The sequence below is a fragment of the Pseudophryne corroboree genome, unplaced genomic scaffold (genome assembly GCF_028390025.1).
Source record: "Pseudophryne corroboree isolate aPseCor3 unplaced genomic scaffold, aPseCor3.hap2 scaffold_737, whole genome shotgun sequence".
Taxonomy (NCBI): Eukaryota; Metazoa; Chordata; class Amphibia; order Anura; family Myobatrachidae; genus Pseudophryne; species Pseudophryne corroboree.
Window position 1 is genome coordinate 90,370 of NW_026970318.1, and position 17,909 is coordinate 108,278.

General features: G+C 49.9%; 20 non-coding genes and 3 pseudogenes across 20 annotated transcripts; all 23 read left to right on the forward strand.

Moving 5' to 3' along the window:
* The first annotated feature begins 2,137 nt into the window (after positions 1-2,137).
* On the forward strand, positions 2,138-2,301 carry LOC135040237 (U1 spliceosomal RNA). The gene has a single exon (XR_010234174.1). It is a non-coding gene; the product is annotated as a U1 spliceosomal RNA (small nuclear RNA).
* A 152-nt stretch (positions 2,302-2,453) lies between these two features.
* LOC135040263 (U1 spliceosomal RNA) lies at positions 2,454-2,595 on the forward strand (annotated as a pseudogene).
* A 696-nt stretch (positions 2,596-3,291) lies between these two features.
* On the forward strand, positions 3,292-3,455 carry LOC135040245 (U1 spliceosomal RNA). Its single transcript, XR_010234181.1, has one exon. It is a non-coding gene; the product is annotated as a U1 spliceosomal RNA (small nuclear RNA).
* A 152-nt stretch (positions 3,456-3,607) lies between these two features.
* LOC135040254 (U1 spliceosomal RNA) lies at positions 3,608-3,770 on the forward strand. The gene has a single exon (XR_010234190.1). It is a non-coding gene; the product is annotated as a U1 spliceosomal RNA (small nuclear RNA).
* Positions 3,771-4,444: 674 nt separating this feature from the next.
* LOC135040249 (U1 spliceosomal RNA) lies at positions 4,445-4,608 on the forward strand. Its single transcript, XR_010234185.1, has one exon. It is a non-coding gene; the product is annotated as a U1 spliceosomal RNA (small nuclear RNA).
* Positions 4,609-4,760: 152 nt separating this feature from the next.
* On the forward strand, positions 4,761-4,902 carry LOC135040264 (U1 spliceosomal RNA; annotated as a pseudogene).
* A 696-nt stretch (positions 4,903-5,598) lies between these two features.
* LOC135040246 (U1 spliceosomal RNA) lies at positions 5,599-5,762 on the forward strand. Its single transcript, XR_010234182.1, has one exon. It is a non-coding gene; the product is annotated as a U1 spliceosomal RNA (small nuclear RNA).
* Positions 5,763-5,914: 152 nt separating this feature from the next.
* Positions 5,915-6,077, forward strand: LOC135040255 (U1 spliceosomal RNA). Its single transcript, XR_010234191.1, has one exon. It is a non-coding gene; the product is annotated as a U1 spliceosomal RNA (small nuclear RNA).
* Positions 6,078-6,751: 674 nt separating this feature from the next.
* On the forward strand, positions 6,752-6,915 carry LOC135040250 (U1 spliceosomal RNA). The gene has a single exon (XR_010234186.1). It is a non-coding gene; the product is annotated as a U1 spliceosomal RNA (small nuclear RNA).
* A 152-nt stretch (positions 6,916-7,067) lies between these two features.
* On the forward strand, positions 7,068-7,230 carry LOC135040265 (U1 spliceosomal RNA). The gene has a single exon (XR_010234197.1). It is a non-coding gene; the product is annotated as a U1 spliceosomal RNA (small nuclear RNA).
* A 671-nt stretch (positions 7,231-7,901) lies between these two features.
* Positions 7,902-8,065, forward strand: LOC135040243 (U1 spliceosomal RNA). The gene has a single exon (XR_010234179.1). It is a non-coding gene; the product is annotated as a U1 spliceosomal RNA (small nuclear RNA).
* Positions 8,066-8,217: 152 nt separating this feature from the next.
* LOC135040261 (U1 spliceosomal RNA) lies at positions 8,218-8,380 on the forward strand. The gene has a single exon (XR_010234195.1). It is a non-coding gene; the product is annotated as a U1 spliceosomal RNA (small nuclear RNA).
* A 671-nt stretch (positions 8,381-9,051) lies between these two features.
* Positions 9,052-9,215, forward strand: LOC135040247 (U1 spliceosomal RNA). Its single transcript, XR_010234183.1, has one exon. It is a non-coding gene; the product is annotated as a U1 spliceosomal RNA (small nuclear RNA).
* A 152-nt stretch (positions 9,216-9,367) lies between these two features.
* LOC135040266 (U1 spliceosomal RNA) lies at positions 9,368-9,530 on the forward strand. Its single transcript, XR_010234198.1, has one exon. It is a non-coding gene; the product is annotated as a U1 spliceosomal RNA (small nuclear RNA).
* Positions 9,531-10,204: 674 nt separating this feature from the next.
* Positions 10,205-10,368, forward strand: LOC135040251 (U1 spliceosomal RNA). Its single transcript, XR_010234187.1, has one exon. It is a non-coding gene; the product is annotated as a U1 spliceosomal RNA (small nuclear RNA).
* A 3,075-nt stretch (positions 10,369-13,443) lies between these two features.
* Positions 13,444-13,607, forward strand: LOC135040244 (U1 spliceosomal RNA). The gene has a single exon (XR_010234180.1). It is a non-coding gene; the product is annotated as a U1 spliceosomal RNA (small nuclear RNA).
* Positions 13,608-13,759: 152 nt separating this feature from the next.
* Positions 13,760-13,922, forward strand: LOC135040262 (U1 spliceosomal RNA). The gene has a single exon (XR_010234196.1). It is a non-coding gene; the product is annotated as a U1 spliceosomal RNA (small nuclear RNA).
* Positions 13,923-14,593: 671 nt separating this feature from the next.
* On the forward strand, positions 14,594-14,757 carry LOC135040238 (U1 spliceosomal RNA). The gene has a single exon (XR_010234175.1). It is a non-coding gene; the product is annotated as a U1 spliceosomal RNA (small nuclear RNA).
* Positions 14,758-14,909: 152 nt separating this feature from the next.
* On the forward strand, positions 14,910-15,051 carry LOC135040256 (U1 spliceosomal RNA; annotated as a pseudogene).
* A 695-nt stretch (positions 15,052-15,746) lies between these two features.
* LOC135040252 (U1 spliceosomal RNA) lies at positions 15,747-15,910 on the forward strand. Its single transcript, XR_010234188.1, has one exon. It is a non-coding gene; the product is annotated as a U1 spliceosomal RNA (small nuclear RNA).
* A 152-nt stretch (positions 15,911-16,062) lies between these two features.
* On the forward strand, positions 16,063-16,225 carry LOC135040253 (U1 spliceosomal RNA). Its single transcript, XR_010234189.1, has one exon. It is a non-coding gene; the product is annotated as a U1 spliceosomal RNA (small nuclear RNA).
* A 671-nt stretch (positions 16,226-16,896) lies between these two features.
* Positions 16,897-17,060, forward strand: LOC135040241 (U1 spliceosomal RNA). Its single transcript, XR_010234178.1, has one exon. It is a non-coding gene; the product is annotated as a U1 spliceosomal RNA (small nuclear RNA).
* Positions 17,061-17,211: 151 nt separating this feature from the next.
* On the forward strand, positions 17,212-17,374 carry LOC135040257 (U1 spliceosomal RNA). Its single transcript, XR_010234192.1, has one exon. It is a non-coding gene; the product is annotated as a U1 spliceosomal RNA (small nuclear RNA).
* The last annotated feature ends 535 nt before the right edge of the window (positions 17,375-17,909 follow it).

Genomic DNA, 17,909 nt, shown 5'->3' on the forward strand with positions numbered 1-17,909 from the left:
CTACCTTCTTGGATAAGCGTGTTAATGCTTTGTCCACCCAAGGGGAGGATTCCCATCGTAACCTATCCGTTGATGGGAAAGGATACGCCATAAGAATCCTTTTGGAAATCTGCAGGGGATTCCCAAGCTTTTTCACATAACTCGTTCAGCTCGTGTGAGGGGAGAAAGGTTACCTCAGGCTTCTTTATCTTGTACATATGTACCCTCTTGTCAGGGATAGGGGGCTCCTCTGTGATGTGCAAAACATTTTTTATTGCCATAATCATATATCAAATGTATTTTGCCAATTTTGGCTGTTACTTTGCATCATCGTAATCGACACTGGAGTCAGAATCCGTGTCGGTATCTGTGTCAACAATCTGGATAGTGGGCGCTTATGAGACCCTGACAGTCCCTGCGACATAGGATCAGGCATGGGTTGAGACCCTGACTGTCGCAAAGCTTCAGCCTTGTCTAATCTTTTGTGCAATGAGTTTACACTAGCATTTAAAACATTCCACATATCCATCCAATCAGGTGTCGGCAGAGACACCACGTTCATTTGCTCCCGCTCCTCTCTAATATAGCCTTCTTCCTCAGACATGTCGACACACGCGTACCGACACACCACACACACAGGGAATACTTTTACTGAAAACATTTCCCCCACAAGGCCCTTTGGAGAGACAGAGAGAGAGTATGCCAGCACATACCCCAGCGCTATATAACCCAGGAATAGCACAGTAACTTAATGTTTGCACAGTAGCGCTGCTGTATGTAATTTGCGCCGAATTATGTGCCCCCCCCCCTCTCTTTTCAACCCTCTTGTCTACCGTGGTATAAGCAGGGGAGAGTCCGGGGAGCTTCCTCTCAGCGGTGCTTTGGAGAAAAAATGGCGCTGGTGAGTGCTGAGGGAGAAGCCCCGCCCCCTCGGCGGCGGGCTTCTGTCCCGTTTAAACTGCACAATTGGCGGGGGCTCATACATATATACAGTGCCCAGCTGTATATATGTTATATTTTTGCCAAAAAGAGGTTTATATTGCAGCCCAGGGCGCCCCCCCTGCGCCCTGCACCCTTACAGTGACCGGAGTATGTGAGGTGTATGGGAGCAATGGCGCACAGCTGCAGTGCTGTGCGTTACCTCAATGAAGATCATGAAGTCCTCTGCCGCCTCTGAAGTCTTCTTTTCTTCTCATACTCACCCGGCTTCTATCTTCCGGCTCTGCGAGGGGGACGGACGGCGAGGGTGAGATCCTGCGTACCAATCCCTTTGGAGCTAATCCCTTTGGAGCTAATGGTGTCCAGTAGCTTAAGAAGCAGGACCTTGCAACTCGGAGAGTAGGGCTGCTTCTCCCCCCTCAGTCCCTCGATGCAGGGAGTCTGTTGCCAGCAGTGCTCCCTGAAAATTAAAAACCTAACAAAATACTTTCTGTCAGAAATCTCAGGAGAGCTCCTGAAAAGCACCCAGTCTCCACTGGGCACAGTATCAAACTGAGGTATGGAGGAGGGGCATAGAGGGAGGAGCCAGTGCACACCCAGAACTAAAGTCTTTCTTAAAGTGCCCATGTCTCCTGCGGAGCCCGTCTATCCCCATGGTCCTTACGGAGTCCCCAGCATCCTCTAGGACGTTAGAGAAAATAGGATTTTAATACCTACCGGTAAATCCTTTTCTCTTAGTCCGTAGAGGATGCTGGGCACCCGTCCCAGTGCGTACTGTGTCTGCAGTTATTAAATGGCCCTTAACTCCAGAACATTTATGTGGAGACAACTTTCCCGACTTGACCATCTTCCTTGGACGTTTTCCCCCTGTGTGACTGCTCCCCAGCCTCGGAGGGTTGCATCCATGGTCCCTAGGATCCAGTCCTGGATCCCGAACCTTCGCCCCTCTAGGAGGTGAGAACTGTGCAGCCACCAATGGAGTGAGATTCTGGTCTTGGAAGACAGGATTATCCTCCGGTGCGTGTGTAGGTGGGATCCGGACCACTTGTCAAACAGGTCCCACTGGAACAGTAAAGCCACGCCCATCCCAACGAAGCCACACACCCTATTTTGCGGCGCGCGCACATTTATCCCTTTAATAGTGCCAATTGTGGGGAGCGCCAAAGAATTTTTTGGCGTGGGGGAGAAAAATTTCTAGTTACGCCACTGATCCCAAATCATACTTATTTTGCATAGGAGATACCATGGTCATGAAGATTGTTCTCCCAGGGTGAGGTTCATTCATTGCATTCTGGGTATGCTGACCCCTGTGATTTCCCCAAATGTGGGAAACTCGACTGCATTATTTGTGGTAGTGGGGGACTGTGTTTGTGCTTTCCTCTGGTCAGCTCTGGTAAAAGTCAGATTTCTTTGTCTCAGATTTTCCTCTAGCCTTGTTCTTCTTTCGAGAGTTCCCTTGTGCTGCCTCAGTTGGATTTCCTTCACTTGACAGGGGGGTGCCCGAGCAGCGACCCTCCCCAGCTCTAGCCCAACTCTTACTTACCTGCCAGGTGAGATACTATGATCATGAAGTTGCTTCTCCCAGGGCAAGGCTCACCCATTGCACTCTGGGTGTGCTGCCCCTGCGATTTCCGCAAATGTGGGAAACTTGACTGCATAATTTGTGTTTCCCCTGGTCGGCTCTCATATGATTCAGATCTCTTTGTCTCAGGTCTCTCTCCAGCCTAGTTTGCTGTCTGTTTCCACTTCATTTTTCTTGAGCCCCTCCCTTCTATACCCTTGTGCACTATCCTGACTTCTCCTCCCGTCTGCTTACTTTGTGCCTTCCAATGCACAATGCAAACTACAGGTAGTGCTGCAGGGCCCATACCTTTTTACTTGCCTTACAGAGCAGCTCTGGAGCTGTTACAGTGCCCAGCTGCTGCAAGAAATCAGCTTGAATGCTTCAGGGGCTGGGGCATGGCCAACATGAGCCCCACACCGAAGGAGGGTGGGGGTGTTTAATGCGAACTAGGGGTCATCCAAGCGCCGCAAAAGGCCGCCATGCCCTGCATACCCCTTTTCTCTTTTCATATGTAGATGAGGGTTCCAGCCAACTTTGGCCCACTGCTTGGATGACATCACTGTATGCAAATCCGTCTTCTGCAGACCTTCCCCCAGGAATGCTTGTACTAGTTGTTGCATTTGGTTTGTTTTTTTGGGGGTGCTTCAGTATTAGGCAGCCTTCTGCCCTCCCATGTTCATCTGAAAATATGTGTTCTCCCTGCAGTTGTTGTCCCCAGATGAGAGTTCCCTTGTGCTGCCTCAGTTGAATCTCCTTTACTTGACAGAGATGTGCCTGAGCAGCGGCCCTCCCCAGCCCTATCCCAAATCATACTTATTTTGCATAGGAGATACCATGGTCATGAAGATTGATCTCCCAGGGTGAGGTTCATTCATTGCATTCTGGGTATGCTGACCCCTATGATTTCCCCAAATGTGGGAAACTCGACTGCATTATTTGTGGTAGTGGAGGACTGTGTTTGTGCTTTCCTCTGGTCAGCTCTGGTAAAAGTCAGATTTCTTTGTCTCAGATCTTCCTCTAGCCTTGTTCTTCTTTCGAGAGTTCCCTTGTGCTGCCTCAGTTGGATCTCCTTCACTTGACAGGGGGGTGCCCGAGCAGCGACCCTCCCCAGCTCTAGCCCATCTCATACTTACCTGCCAGGTGAGATACTATGATCAGGAAGGTGCTTCTCCCAGGGCAAGGCTCACCCATTGCACTCTGGGTGTGCTGCTCCTGTGATTTCCCCAAATGTGGGACACTTGACCGCATAATTTGTGTTTCCTCTGGTCGGCTCTCGTATAATTCAGATCTCTTTGTCTCAGGTCTATCTCCAGCCTAGTTTGCTGTCTGTTTCCACTTCTTTTTTCTTGAGCCCCTCCCTTCTATACCCTTGTGCACTATCCTGACTTCTCCTCCCGTCTGCTTACTTTGTGCCTTACAATGAACAATACGAACTACAGGTAGTGCTGCAGGGCCCACACCCTTTTACTTGCCTTACAGAGCAGCTCTGGAGCTGTTACAGTGCCCAGCTGCTGCAAGAAATCAGCTTGAATGCTTCAGGGGCTGGGGCATGGCCAACATGAGCCCCACACCGAAGGAGGGTGGGGGTGTTTAATGCGAACTAGGGGTCATCCAAGCGCCGCAAAAGGCCGCCATGCCCTGCATACCCCTTTTCTCTTTTCATATGCAGATGAGGGTTCCAGACAACTTTGGCCCACTGCTTGGATGACATCACCGTATGCAAATCCGTCTTCTGCAGACCTTCCCCCAGGAATGCTTGTACTAGTTGTTGCATTTGGTTTGTTGTTTGGGGGTGCTTCAATATTAGACAGCCTTCTGCCCTCCCATGTTCATCTGAAAATATGTGTTCTCCCTGCAGTTGTTGTCCCCAGATGAGAGTTCCCTTGTGCTGCCTCAGTTGAATCTCCTTTACTTGACAGAGATGTGCCTGAGCAGCGGCCCTCCCCAGCCCTATCCCAAATCATACTTATTTTGCATAGGAGATGCCATGGTCATGAAGATTGTTCTCCCAGGGTGAGTTTCATTCATTGCATTCTGGGTATGCTGACCCCTGTGATTTCCCCAATTGTGGGAAACTCGACTGCATTATTTGTGGTAGTGGGGGACTGTGTTTGTGCTTTCCTCTGGTCAACTCTGGTAAAAGTCAGATTTCTTTGTCTCAGATCTTCCTCTAGCCTTGTTCTTCTTTCGAGAGTTCCCTTGTGCTGCCTCAGTTGGATTTCCTTCACTTGACAGGGGGGTGCCCGAGCAGCGACCCTCCCCAGCTCTAGCCCAACTCTTACTTACCTGCCAGGTGAGATACTATGATCATGAAGTTGCTTCTCCCAGGGCAAGGCTCACCCATTGCACTCTGGGTGTGCTGCCCCTGCGATTTCCGCAAATGTGGGAAACTTGACTGCATAATTTGTGTTTCCCCTGGTCGGCTCTCATATGATTCAGATCTCTTTGTCTCAGGTCTCTCTCCAGCCTAGTTTGCTGTCTGTTTCCACTTCATTTTTCTTGAGCCCCTCCCTTCTATACCCTTGTGCACTATCCTGACTTCTCCTCCCGTCTGCTTACTTTGTGCCTTCCAATGCACAATGCAAACTACAGGTAGTGCTGCAGGGCCCATACCTTTTTACTTGCCTTACAGAGCAGCTCTGGAGCTGTTACAGTGCCCAGCTGCTGCAAGAAATCAGCTTGAATGCTTCAGGGGCTGGGGCATGGCCAACATGAGCCCCACACCGAAGGAGGGTGGGGGTGTTTAATGCGAACTAGGGGTCATCCAAGCGCCGCAAAAGGCCGCCATGCCCTGCATACCCCTTTTCTCTTTTCATATGTAGATGAGGGTTCCAGCCAACTTTGGCCCACTGCTTGGATGACATCACTGTATGCAAATCCGTCTTCTGCAGACCTTCCCCCAGGAATGCTTGTACTAGTTGTTGCATTTGGTTTGTTTTTTTGGGGGTGCTTCAGTATTAGGCAGCCTTCTGCCCTCCCATGTTCATCTGAAAATATGTGTTCTCCCTGCAGTTGTTGTCCCCAGATGAGAGTTCCCTTGTGCTGCCTCAGTTGAATCTCCTTTACTTGACAGAGATGTGCCTGAGCAGCGGCCCTCCCCAGCCCTATCCCAAATCATACTTATTTTGCATAGGAGATACCATGGTCATGAAGATTGATCTCCCAGGGTGAGGTTCATTCATTGCATTCTGGGTATGCTGACCCCTATGATTTCCCCAAATGTGGGAAACTCGACTGCATTATTTGTGGTAGTGGAGGACTGTGTTTGTGCTTTCCTCTGGTCAGCTCTGGTAAAAGTCAGATTTCTTTGTCTCAGATCTTCCTCTAGCCTTGTTCTTCTTTCGAGAGTTCCCTTGTGCTGCCTCAGTTGGATCTCCTTCACTTGACAGGGGGGTGCCCGAGCAGCGACCCTCCCCAGCTCTAGCCCATCTCATACTTACCTGCCAGGTGAGATACTATGATCAGGAAGGTGCTTCTCCCAGGGCAAGGCTCACCCATTGCACTCTGGGTGTGCTGCTCCTGTGATTTCCCCAAATGTGGGACACTTGACCGCATAATTTGTGTTTCCTCTGGTCGGCTCTCGTATAATTCAGATCTCTTTGTCTCAGGTCTATCTCCAGCCTAGTTTGCTGTCTGTTTCCACTTCTTTTTTCTTGAGCCCCTCCCTTCTATACCCTTGTGCACTATCCTGACTTCTCCTCCCGTCTGCTTACTTTGTGCCTTACAATGAACAATACGAACTACAGGTAGTGCTGCAGGGCCCACACCCTTTTACTTGCCTTACAGAGCAGCTCTGGAGCTGTTACAGTGCCCAGCTGCTGCAAGAAATCAGCTTGAATGCTTCAGGGGCTGGGGCATGGCCAACATGAGCCCCACACCGAAGGAGGGTGGGGGTGTTTAATGCGAACTAGGGGTCATCCAAGCGCCGCAAAAGGCCGCCATGCCCTGCATACCCCTTTTCTCTTTTCATATGCAGATGAGGGTTCCAGACAACTTTGGCCCACTGCTTGGATGACATCACCGTATGCAAATCCGTCTTCTGCAGACCTTCCCCCAGGAATGCTTGTACTAGTTGTTGCATTTGGTTTGTTGTTTGGGGGTGCTTCAATATTAGACAGCCTTCTGCCCTCCCATGTTCATCTGAAAATATGTGTTCTCCCTGCAGTTGTTGTCCCCAGATGAGAGTTCCCTTGTGCTGCCTCAGTTGAATCTCCTTTACTTGACAGAGATGTGCCTGAGCAGCGGCCCTCCCCAGCCCTATCCCAAATCATACTTATTTTGCATAGGAGATGCCATGGTCATGAAGATTGTTCTCCCAGGGTGAGTTTCATTCATTGCATTCTGGGTATGCTGACCCCTGTGATTTCCCCAATTGTGGGAAACTCGACTGCATTATTTGTGGTAGTGGGGGACTGTGTTTGTGCTTTCCTCTGGTCAACTCTGGTAAAAGTCAGATTTCTTTGTCTCAGATCTTCCTCTAGCCTTGTTCTTCTTTCGAGAGTTCCCTTGTGCTGCCTCAGTTGGATCTCCTTCACTTGACAGGGGGGTGCCCGAGCAGCGACCCTCCCCAGCTCTAGCCCAACTCCTACTTACCTGCCAGGTGAGATACTATGATCAGGAAGGTGCTTCTCCCAGGGCAAGGCTCACCCATTGCACTCTAGGTGTGCTGCTCCTGTGATTTCCCAAAATGTGGGACACTTGACTGCATTATTTGTGTTTCCTCTGGTCGGCTCTCGTATAATTCAGATCTCTTTGCATCAGGTCTCTCTCCAGCCTAGTTTGCTGTCTGTTTCCACTTCTCTTTTCTTGAGCCGTTCCCTTTTATGCCCTTGCGCACTATCCTGACTTCTCCCGTCTGCTTACTTTGTGCCTTCCAACGCACAGTGCGAACTACAGGTAGTGCTGCAGGTCCCACAACCTTTTATTTGCCTTACAGAGCAGCTCTGGAGCTGTTACAGAGCCCAGCTTCTGCAAGAAATCAGCTTGAATGCTTCAGGGGCTGGGGCATAGCCAACATGAGCCCCACACCGAAGGAGGGTGGAGGTGTTTAATGTGAACTAGGGGTCATCCAAGCGCCGCAAAAGGCCGCCATGCCCTGCACGCCCCTTTTCTCTTTTCATATGCAGACGAGGGTTTATGCCAACTTTGACCCACTGCTTGGATGACATCACCATATGCAAGTCCATCTGCTGCAGGCCTTCCCCCAGGAATGCTTGCACTAGTTGTTGCATTTGGTTTGTTGTTTGGGGGTGCTTCAGTATTAGGCAGCCTTCTGCCCTCCCATGTTCATCTGAAAATATGTGTTCTCCCTGCAGTTGTTGTCCCCAGATGAGAGTTCCCTTGTGCTGCCTCAGTTGAATCTCCTTTACTTGACAGAGATGTGCCTGAGCAGCGGCCCTCCCCAGCCCTATCCCAAATCATACTTATTTTGCATAGGAGATACCATGGTCATGAAGATTGTTCTCCCAGGGTGAGGTTCATTCATTGCATTCTGGGTATGCTGACCCCTATGATTTCCCCAAATGTGGGAAACTCGACTGCATTATTTGTGGTAGTGGGGGACTGTGTTTGTTCTTTCCTCTGGTCAGCTCTGGTAAAAGTCAGATTTATTTGTCTCAGATCTTCCTCTAGCCTTGTTCTTCTTTCGAGAGTTTCCTTGTGCTGCCTCAGTTGTATCTCCTTCACTTGACAGGGGGGTGCCCGAGCAGCGACCCTCCCCAGCTCTAGCCCAACTCCTACTTACCTGCTAGGTGAGATACTATGATCATGAAGGTGCTTCTCCCAGGGCAAGGCTCACCCATTTCACTCTGGGTGTGCTGCTCCTGCGATTTCCCCAAATGTGGGAAACTTGACTGCATAATTTGTGTTTCCCCTGGTCGGCTCTCGTATAATTCAGATCTCTTTGTCTCAGGTCTCTCTCCAGCTTAGTTTGCTGTCTGTTTCCACTTCTCTTTTCTTGAGCCGCTCCCTTCTATGCCCTTGCGCACTATCCTGACTTCTCCCGTCTGCTTAATTTGTGCCTTCCAACGCACAATGCAAACTACAGGTAGTGCTGCAGGGCCCACACCCTTTTATTTGCCTTACAGAGCAGCTCTGGAGCTGTTACAGTGCCCAGCTGCTGCAAGAAATCAGCTTGAATGCTTCAGGGGCTGGGGCATAGCCAACATGAGCCCCACACCGAAGGAGGGTGGAGGTGTTTAATGCGAACTAGGGGTCATCCAAGCGCCGCAAAAGGCCGCCATGCCCTGCATGCCCCTTTTCTCTTTTCATATGCAGACGAGGGTTGAAGCCAACTTTGACTCACTGCTTGGATGACATCACCATATGCAAATCCATCTGCTGCAGGCCTTCCCCCAGGAATGCTTGCACTAGTTGTTGCATTTGGTTTGTTGTTTGGGGGTGCTTCAGTATTAGGCAGCCTTCTGCCCTCCCATGTTCATCTGAAAATATGTGTTCTCCCTGCAGTTGTTGTCCCCAGATGAGAGTTCCCTTGTGCTGCCTCAGTTGAATCTCCTTTACTTGACAGAGTTGTGCCTGAGCAGCGGCCCTCCCCAGCCCTATCCCAAATCATACTTATTTTGCATAGGAGATACCATGGTCATGAAGATTGATCTCCCAGGGTGAGGTTCATTCATTGCATTCTGGGTATGCTGACCCCTATGATTTCCCCAAATGTGGGAAACTCGACTGCATTATTTGTGGTAGTGGAGGACTGTGTTTGTGCTTTCCTCTGGTCAGCTCTGGTAAAAGTCAGATTTCTTTGTCTCAGATCTTCCTCTAGCCTTGTTCTTCTTTCGAGAGTTCCCTTGTGCTTCCTCAGTTGGATTTCCTTCACTTGACAGGGGGGTGCCCGAGCAGCGACCCTCCCCAGCTCTAGCCCAACTCCTACTTACCTGCCAGGTGAGATACTATGATCATGAAGTTGCTTCTCCCAGGGCAAGGCTCACCCATTGCACTCTTGGTGTGCTGCTCCTGCGATTTCCGCAAATGTGGGAAACTTGACTGCATAATTTGTGTTTCCCCTGGTCGGATCTCGTATAATTCAGATCTCTTTGTCTCAGGTCTCTCTCCAGCCTAGTTTGCTGTCTGTTTCCACTTCTTTTTTCTTGAGCCCCTCCCTTCTATACCCTTGTGCACTATCCTGACTTCTCCTCCCGTCTGCTTACTTTGTGCCTTCCAATGCACAATGCAAACTACAGGTAGTGCTGCAGGGCCCACACCTTTTTACTTGCCTTACAGAGCAGCTCTGGAGCTGTTACAGTGCCCAGCTGCTGCAAGAAATCAGCTTGAATGCTTCAGGGGCTGGGGCATGGCCAACATGAGCCCCACACCGAAGGAGGGTGGGGGTGTTTAATGCGAACTAGGGGTCATCCAAGCGCCGCAAAAGGCCGCCATGCCCTGCATACCCCTTTTCTCTTTTCATATGCAGATGAGGGTTCCAGACAACTTTGGCCCACTGCTTGGATGACATCACCGTATGCAAATCCGTCTTCTGCAGACCTTCCCCCAGGAATGCTTGTACTAGTTGTTGCATTTGGTTTGTTGTTTGGGGGTGCTTCAATATTAGACAGCCTTCTGCCCTCCCATGTTCATCTGAAAATATGTGTTCTCCCTGCAGTTGTTGTCCCCAGATGAGAGTTCCCTTGTGCTGCCTCAGTTGAATCTCCTTTACTTGACAGAGATGTGCCTGAGCAGCGGCCCTCCCCAGCCCTATCCCAAATCATACTTATTTTGCATAGGAGATGCCATGGTCATGAAGATTGTTCTCCCAGGGTGAGTTTCATTCATTGCATTCTGGGTATGCTGACCCCTGTGATTTCCCCAATTGTGGGAAACTCGACTGCATTATTTGTGGTAGTGGGGGACTGTGTTTGTGCTTTCCTCTGGTCAGCTCTGGTAAAAGTCAGATTTCTTTGTCTCAGATCTTCCTCTAGCCTTGTTCTTCTTTCGAGAGTTCCCTTGTGCTGCCTCAGTTGGATCTCCTTCACTTGAAAGGGGGGTGCCCGAGCAGCGACCCTCCCCAGCTCTAGACCAACTCCTACTTACCTGCCAGGTGAGATACTATGATCAGGAAGGTGCTTCTCCCAGGGCAAGGCTCACCCATTGCACTCTGGGGGGTACATTTACTAAGATTCGTATTTTCCCGTTTCAGGTCAAAGTTCAATCACGAATGACATCGACAGTGTAAAATTGCAACTTTTTGAATTGATTACGATGGATTTACTAAGCTGTCGTATTCGGGTTTTTCTTTTGTTCCGATGTCGATGTCATTCGTGGTTTTTTACCTATTTTTACGGCAGTGATTAGCAAAACACTGCCGACTTTTTTTACAATCAATCTCGGCCGGATCTGTGTGATCCGTGCTGGGGTTTATTTATTTATTTTTTTAAATTAAACACTGTAAAATAATTAAAAAAAATGCATGGGGTCCCCCCTCCTAAGCATAACCAGCCTCGGGCTCTTTGAGCCGATCCTGGTTGCAAAAATATGGGGAAAAAAATGACAGGGGTTCCCCCATATTTAAGCAACCAGCATCGGGCTCTGCGCCTGGTCCTGGTCCCAAAAATACGGGGGACAAAAAGAGTAGGGGTCCCCCGTATTTTTAAAACCAGCACCGGGCTCCACTAGCTGGACAGATAATGCCACAGCCGGGGGTCACTTTGATATAGTGCCCTGCGGCCGTGGCATCAAAAATCCAACTAGTCACTCCTGGCCGGGGTACACTGGGGGAGTGGGGACCCCTTCAATCAAGGGGTCCCCCCCCCAGTGACGTCACCGCTGAGCAGAAAGTTCCCATCATTGGTTACAATGTAGCGCATAGGCGCTACATTGTAACACTGCCGTGTGCTGCCTGTCAGTGAGGACAGGACCACACAGCTGATCAGGAGAGTGCTACAACGTGGCACTCCCTGATTGGCTGAAGAAACCCACTTAGACAGAAGTCAAAGTGGGTTTCTGGCATTCGTGGAAAGGTGACCCATGTGCAAACATGGGTCCCCTTTCAGTTCGTGGTCGGGACACCGTTTTGTTTTTTTTGTCAAGTACGTGGATTACCCCTGGATTTGCCGAGGAGCCTGGACCCCTGGATCTCGTGAGTATAATTTCTTCAACAGGTACCCCTTGGATTCTACTGGAGAAGAGGACCGACCTGCGTGGGAACTTAAGGTAAGTATGTATGTATGTGTGTATGTATGTAATAAAATTATACTTTCACGGTGTGTGTGTCTTGTCTTTTTTTGGGTATTTTTTTAGTAGTAGTACTACAGGTACCAGCGGGCCCGTTTTTCCGTCGCATGCTGGTACTTGTGGTTCTCCAAGTACCAGCATGCGGGGGAGGCTTGCTGAGCCTTGTAGTACTGCTACTAAAAACAATATCTTTTCTTTTACAACAAAGGCTATCAGCCTCCCCATCCGCAGCCCATTGGATGGGGGGGGACAGCCTCGGGCTTCACCCCTGGCCCTTGGGTGGCTGGGGGGGGGGACCCCTTGATTGAAGGGGTCCCCACTCCCCCAGGGTACCCCGGCCAGGGGTGACTAGTTGGATTTTTGATGCCACGGCCGCAGGGCACTATATAAAAGTGACCCCCGGCTGTGGCATTATCTGTCCAGCTAGTGGAGCCCGGTGCTGGTTTTAAAAATACGGGGGACCCCTACTCTTTTTGTCCCCCGTATTTTTGGGACCAGGACCAGGCGCAGAGCCCGATGCTGGTTGCTTAAATATGGGGGAACCCCTGTCATTTTTTTCCCCATATTTCTGCAACCAGGATCGGCTCAAAGAGCCCGAGGCTGGTTATGCTTAGGAGGGGGGACCCCACGCAATTTTTTTTTTAAAAATAAGGACTTTCCCACCCCTTCCCACTGATATACATGCACGGATCTCATGGATCCGTGCATGCCTATCCAATCACGAATAAAAAAAAAAGGTCTGTTTTTTTTTAGCACTTTTTTACGAGTTGTAATTTTTCACGGCAGTGTTTGTTCTTTTTTTGCTTTGCACTTCTTAGTAAATGACCGAGATTCATACTTAAACAGCCGCGTTTTGACCGATGGTGTATTCATTCGTAATTTTTTACCTGAACTTGCAAAAAATTACGAATGCCCTCATCACTGCCGTGATTAGTGCTTAGTAAATTACCGAGATGACACTTTGATGAAAACACGGCATCTCGGTCAAAATCGGGAGCTTAGTAAATTTACCCCTGGGTGTGCTGCTCCTGTGATTTCCCAAAATGTGGGACACTTGACTGCATTATTTGTGTTTCCTCTGGTCGGCTCTCGTATAATTCAGATCTCTTTGCATCAGGTCTCTCTCCAGCCTAGTTTGCTGTCTGTTTCCACTTCTCTTTTCTTGAGCCGTTCCCTTTTATGCCCTTGCGCACTATCCTGACTTCTCCCGTCTGCTTACTTTGTGCCTTCCAACGCACAGTGCGAACTACAGGTAGTGCTGCAGGTCCCACAACCTTTTATTTGCCTTACAGAGCAGCTCTGGAGCTGTTACAGAGCCCAGCTTCTGCAAGAAATCAGCTTGAATGCTTCAGGGGCTGGGGCATAGCCAACATGAGCCCCACACCGAAGGAGGGTGGAGGTGTTTAATGTGAACTAGGGGTCATCCAAGCACCGCAAAAGGCCGCCATGCCCTGCACGCCCCTTTTCTCTTTTCATATGCAGACGAGGGTTTAAGCCAACTTTGACCCATTGCTTGGATGACATCACCATATGCAAATCCATCTGCTGCAGGCCTTCCCCAAGGAATGCTTGCACTAGTTGTTGCATTTGGTTTGTTGTTTGGGGGTGCTTCAGTATTAGGCAGCCTTCTGTCCTCCCATGTTCATCTGAAAATATGTGTTCTCCCTGCAGTTGTTGTCCCCAGATGAGAGTTCCCTTGTGCTGCCTCAGTTGAATCTCCTTTACTTGACAGAGATGTGCCTGAGCAGCGGCCCTCCCCAGCCCTATCCCAAATCATACTTATTTTGCATAGGAGATACCATGGTCATGAAGATTGTTCTCCCAGGGTGAGGTTCATTCATTGCATTCTGGGTATGCTGACCCCTATGATTTCCCCAAATGTGGGAAACTCGACTGCATTATTTGTGGTAGTGGGGGACTGTGTTTGTTCTTTCCTCTGGTCAGCTCTGGTAAAAGTCAGATTTATTTGTCTCAGATCTTCCTCTAGCCTTGTTCTTCTTTCGAGAGTTTCCTTGTGCTGCCTCAGTTGTATCTCCTTCACTTGACAGGGGGATGCCCGAGCAGCGACCCTCCCCAGCTCTAGCCCAACTACTACTTACCTGCTAGGTGAGATACTATGATCATGAAGGTGCTTCTCCCAGGGCAAGGCTCACCCATTTCACTCTGGGTGTGCTGCTCCTGCGATTTCCCCAAATGTGGGAAACTTGACTGCATAATTTGTGTTTCCCCTGGTCGTCTCTCGTATAATTCAGATCTCTTTGTCTCAGGTCTCTCTCCAGCCTAGTTTGCTGTCTGTTTCCACTTCTCTTTTCTTGAGCCGCTCCCTTCTATGCCCTTGCGCACTATCCTGACTTCTCCCGTCTGCTTAATTTGTGCCTTCCAAAGCACAATGCAAACTACAGGTAGTGCTGCAGGGCCCACACCCTTTTACTTGCCTTACAGAGCAGCTCTGGAGCTGTTACAGTGCCCAGCTGCTGCTAGAAATCAGCTTGAATGCTTCAGGGGCTGGGGCATAGCCAACATGAGCCCCACACCGAAGGAGGGTGGAGGTGTTTAATGCGAACTAGGGGTCATCCAAGCGCTGCAAAAGGCCGCCATGCCCTGCATGCCCCTTTTCTCTTTTCATATGCAGACGAGGGTTGAAGCCAACTTTGACTCACTGCTTGGATGACATCACCATATGCAAATCCATCTGCTGCAGGCCTTCTCCCAGGAATGCTTTCACTAGTTGTTGCATTTGGTTTGTTGTTTGGGGGTGCTTCAGTATTAGGCAGCCTTCTGCCCTCCCATGTTCATCTGAAAATATGTGTTCTCCCTGCAGTTGTTGTCCCCAGATGAGAGTTCCCTTGTGCTGCCTCAGTTGAATCTCCTTTACTTGACAGAGATGTGCCTGAGCAGCGGCCCTCCCCAGCCCTATCCCAAATCATACTTATTTTGCATAGGAGATACCATGGTCATGAAGATTGTTCTCCCAGGGTGAGGTTCATTCATTGCATTCTGGGTATGCTGACCCCTGTGATTTCCCCAAATGTGGGAAACTCGACTGCATTATTTGTGGTAGTGGGGGACTGTGTTTGTGCTTTCCTCTGGTCAGCTCTGGTAAAAGTCAGATTTCTTTGTCTCAGATTTTCCTCTAGACTTGTTCTTCTTTCGAGAGTTACCTTGTGCTGTCTGAGTTGGATCTCCTTCACTTGACAGGGGGGTGCCCGAGCAGCGACCCTCCCCAGCTCTAGCCCAACTCCTACTTACCTGCCAGGTGAGATACTATGATCATGAAGTTGCTTCTCCCAGGGCAAGGCTCACCCATTGCACTCTGGGTGTGCTGCCCCTACGATTTCCCCAAATGTGGAAAACTTGACTGCATAATTTGTGTTTCCCCTGGTCGGCTCTCATATAATTCAGATCTCTTTGTCTCAGGTCTCTCTCCAGCCTAGTTTGCTGTCTGTTTCCACTTCTTTTTTCTTGAGCCCCTCCCTTCAATACCCTTGTGCACTATCCTGACTTCTCCTCCCGTCTGCTTACTTTGTGCCTTACAATGCACAATGTAAACTACAGGTAGTGCTGCAGGGCCCACACCCTTTTACTTGCCTTACAGAGCAGCTCTGGAGCTGTTACAGTGCCCAGCTGCTGCAAGAAATCAGCTTGAATGCTTCAGGGGCTGGGGCATGGCCAACATGAGCCCCACACCGAAGGAGGGTGGGGGTGTTTAATGCGAACTAGGGATCATCCAAGCGCCGCAAAAGGCCGCCATGCCCTGCATACCCCTTTTCTCTTTTCATATGCAGATGAGGGTTCCAGCCAATTTTGGCCCACTGCTTGGATGACTTCACCGTATGCAAATCCGTCTTCTGCAGACCTTCCCCCAGGAATGCTTGTACTAGTTGTTGCTTTTGGTTTGTTGTTTGGGGGTGCTTTAGTATTAGGCAGCCTTCTGCCCTCCCATGTTCATCTGAAAATATGTGTTCTCCCTGCAGTTGTTGTCCCCAGATGAGAGTTCCCTTGTGCTGCCTCAATTGAATCTCCTTTACTTGACTGAGATGTGCCTGAGCAGCGGCCCTCCCCAGCCCTATCCAAAAACATACTTATTTTGCATTGGAGATACCATGGTCATGAAGATTGCTCTCCCAGGGTGAGGTTCATTCATTGCATTCTGGGAATGCTGACCCCTGTGATTTCCCCAAATGTGGGAAACTCGACTGCATTATTTGTGGTAGTGGGGGACTGTGTTTGTTCTTTCCTCTGGTCAGCTCATGTAAAAGTCAGATTTCTTTGTCTCAGATCTTCCTCTAGCCTTGTTCTTCATTCGACAGTTCCCTTGTGCTGCCTCAGTTGGATCTCCTTCACTTGACAGGGGGGTGCCCGAGCAGCGACCCTCCCCAGCTCTAGCCCATCTCCTACTTACCTGCCAGGTGAGATACTATGATCAGGAAGGTGCTTCTCCCAGGGCAAGGCTCACCCATTGCACTCTGGGTGTGCTGCTCCTGCGATTTCCCCAAATGTGGGAAACTTGACTGCATAATTTGTGTTTCCCCTGGTCGGCTCTCGTATAATTCAGATCTCTTTGTCTCAGGTCTCTCTCCAGACTAGTTTGCTGTCTGTTTCCACTTCTCTTTTCTTGAGCCGCTCCCTTCTATGCCCTTGCGCACTATCCTGACTTCTCCCGTCTGCTTAATTTGTGCCTTCCAACGCACAATGCGAACTACAGGTAGTGCTGCAGGGCCCACACCCTTTTACTCGCCTTACAGAGCAGCTCTGGAGCTGTTACAGTGCCCAGCTGCTGCAAGAAATCAGCTTGAATGCTTCAGGGGCTGGGGCATAGCCAACATGAGCCCCACACCGAAGGAGGGTGGAGTTGTTTAATGCGAACTAGGGGTCATCCAAGCGCCGCAAAAGGCCGCCATGCCCTGCACGCCCCTTTTCTCTTTTCATATGCAGACGAGGGTTGAAGCCAACTTTGACCCACTGCTTGGATGACATCACCATATGCAAATCCATCTGCTGCAGGCCTTCCCCCAGGAATGCTTGCACTAGTTGTTGCATTTGGTTTGTTGTTTGGGGGTGCTTCAGTATTAGGCAGCCTTCTGCCCTCCCATGTTCATCTGAAAATATGTGTTCTCCCTGCAGTTGTTGTCCCCAGATGAGAGTTCCCTTGTGCTGCCTCAGTTGAATCTCCTTTACTTGACAGAGATGTGCCTGAGCAGCGGCCCTCCCCAGCCCTTTCCCAAATCATACTTATTTTGCATAGGAGATACCATGGTCATGAAGATTGTTCTCCCAGGGTGAGGTTCATTCATTGCATTCTGGGTATGCTGACCCCTGTGATTTCCCCAAATGTGGGAAACTCGACTGCATTATTTGTGGTAGTGGGGGACTGTGTTTGTTCTTTCCTCTGGTCAGCTCTGGTAAAAGTCAGATTTATTTGTCTCAGATCTTCCTCTAGCCTTGTTCTTCTTTCGAGAGTTTCTTGTGCTGCCTCAGTTGGATCTCCTTCACTTGACAGGGGGGTGCCCGAGCAGCGACCCTCCCCAGCTCTAGCCCAACTCCTACTTACCTGCCAGGTGAGATACTATGATCATGAAGGTGCTTCTCCCAGGACAAGGCTCACCCATTGCACTCTGCGTGTGCTGCTCCTGCGATTTCCCCAAATGTGGGAAACTTGACTGCATAATTTGTGTTTCCCCTGGTCGGCTCTCGTATAATTCAGATCTCTTTGTCTCAGGTCTCTCTCCAGACTAGTTTGCTGTCTGTTTCCACTTCTCTTTTCTTGAGCCGCTCCCTTCTATGCCCTTGCGCACTATCCTGACTTCTCCCGTCTGCTTAATTTGTGCCTTCCAACGCACAATGCGAACTACAGGTAGTGCTGCAGGGCCCACACCCTTTTACTCGCCTTACAGAGCAGCTCTGGAGCTGTTACAGTGCCCAGCTGCTGCAAGAAATCAGCTTGAATGCTTCAGGGGCTGGGGCATAGCCAACATGAGCCCCACACCGAAGGAGGGTGGAGGTGTTTAATGCGAACTAGGGGTCATCCAAGCGCCGCAAAAGGCCGCCATGCCCTGCATGCCCCTTTACTCTTTTCATATGCAGACGAGGGTTGAAGCCAACTTTGACCCACTGCTTGGATGACATCACCGTATGCAAATCCGTCTTCTGCAGACCTTCCCCCAGGAATGCTTGCACTAGTTGTTGCATTTGGTTTGTTGTTTGGGGGTGCTTCAGTATTAGGCAGCCTTCTGCCCTCCCA